A 2,333-nucleotide genomic window follows, 5' to 3' on the forward strand; every position below is an offset into this window, starting at 1 on the left:
TTATCAGAATGGCCGGTTGGAGCGCAATATGCTGCTTTTCAAAATAGGAGTGTATTATGCTGCTTTCCAAAACCATTCTAAATCACTGTTAAAAAATAATGATGTCTTATGGTGTGACAATGCTGTGGGTCAGGCACAAAAACCACTTGGTTAGGGTTAGGGAAAGATCATGGTTTGGGTTAAAATGCTCACTTTTAACGTGGTTTGTACTTCCTTAAAGTCAGGCAACCTTTGTCATCATGGCAACAGTAAACACCACGACTATCGTTATGGTTTTTAAAAAATGTCCTGACTTGTGGTCGGAAACAGGAAGCGACAAAGTTTATGATTTATGAGTTTTTTATAGTGTCATTTTTCTTGGGAGGATGGACTCTAGATAAGAGGGATCCCTCAAGGTACAATAAAGATCTTCTCCTTCACAGACATGTATCCACAGCAGGTGCTGCATAGCTTCTATGTGCACATTTTCTTGCCATTAGCCATCAGGCGAATGTTGCCTTCATTTGTATAATGTTGGAATTTTTCAACTTTCTACCCCTCCCTTTTTTAGCGTCACTGCAGTCCCATGTTGCCCAATGCCCACAGAAAATGAAGGAGGGTTCCACAATGTTCAGTGCGTCTTAACCTTCAGATTGGATAAAAGGGTATGCATGTCTTAGAAGTGTGAATTGCTGTGGACATGTAATCATACAGTAATTGAACCCTACCATAATGTTTTTTGACATGTGTATAGGCTTTGTAATGAGCTTTTCTGACATTCTTTCCTCTTATTAATCACAGACCATATGCAAATTAATGACTATCTTAATTTTTTGACAAGTCCTCCAAATTAAACAACCAAATACATTGTTTGCACTCCAGAATGACACATAGGAGTATTTTCTAATCTGGAACCGCTATCGGCAGCAATTGACAAGACAACATCATTTGTCTGTGCTTTCTAAAACTGTTACAAATCACTGTTAAAAATAATTATGTTTTATGATGTGACAACGCTATGGTTAACGTCTGGTTAGGTTTTGGTGAAAAATGTTTTTTCAAAAACTGTCCCGAGTCGTGTTGGAAATGTGACACTCGCGGCTGGATATGAGAAATGAATAGCGGTCTCCTGCCTGTGGCAAACTCCAAAGCTGGGTTATACCAGCTACCCAACCCACCACCTCCATATGAGGAAATTTGTCAATTTATATATACGTCATCTGAACTGCACTACCACTCGGGTTCATAATAACTATGGCTGCTAGATGGCATCTGTCACTCAAACATAACTATAGGTTGTTTTTGGGCAACTCACATTACAACCTATTGTGTCTTTTTTCTTGGGAGGACAGTCTTTAATTTTCACAGTAAAAATATTGGCTCATGGATTTTTCAAATAAATGAAAATACATTTAATCAGAATCAGATTTATTGCCAAGTAAGTTTGCACATACAAGGAATTTGTCTAGGTGTTATTGTACATAACAATCAAAAAATAGAAGGTAAAAAAAAGTATCTATACAATTTGATAGTGTGAATATATAATTTCTTTTTACGATAACGAATAAGTAGAAATATATTCTATGAGAAGAGAGCTGTTGAGTTTAAAAAATAATATGCAGGATATTGACTGGGAATGTGTAAATGTTCATAGTGTAAACAGTATACTGTATGTAATGTGCAAGTGTAATAATACAAAGAATAAAGATAGTTGTATCAATGTAACATGCCATGTTAGATGTGATGAGTTCACAGATGTGCAATATAAGATAGATTTCACATTAATATAATGTGTAGTGTCTAAGTGGGGTAGGGTCCGTGTCAGTAAGGGTCCCGGGCCTTGTTGATGAGGCCAGCTGCAGTTGGGAAGAAACTGTTCTTGTGGCATGAAGTTTTGGTCAAGATTGGTCAAGACTGCAGCCACTTGCCGGAGGGGAATGTTCGAAAAAGTGTATGCCGGGGTCGGCCATGATCGCTCCTGCTCACCTGAGTGTCCCGGAGGCGTGCAGATCCTTGAGGGACAGCAAGTTGCAGCCAATCACCCTCTCAGCAGAGCGAATGATACGCTGCAGTCAGCCCTTGTCCTTGGCAGCTGTGTACCAGATAGTGATGGAGGAGGTGAGGATGGACTTGGTGATGGCGGTGTAACAGTGCACCATCATTGGCTTTGGCAAGTTGAATTTCTTCAGCTGCCGCAGGAAGTACATCCTCTGCTGTACCTTCTTGGTGAGCGAGCTTATGTTCAGCTCCCACTTGAGCTCCTGGCTGATTGTGGTTCCTAGGAAGCAGAAAGACTCCACAGTGTCGAATGTGGAGACACACAGGCTGATAGGGGCAGGTAGGGCTGGGTTCTT

Source organism: Thunnus maccoyii, chromosome 11 (genome assembly GCF_910596095.1).
Source record: "Thunnus maccoyii chromosome 11, fThuMac1.1, whole genome shotgun sequence".
In the NCBI taxonomy this organism is placed as follows: domain Eukaryota; kingdom Metazoa; phylum Chordata; class Actinopteri; order Scombriformes; family Scombridae; genus Thunnus; species Thunnus maccoyii.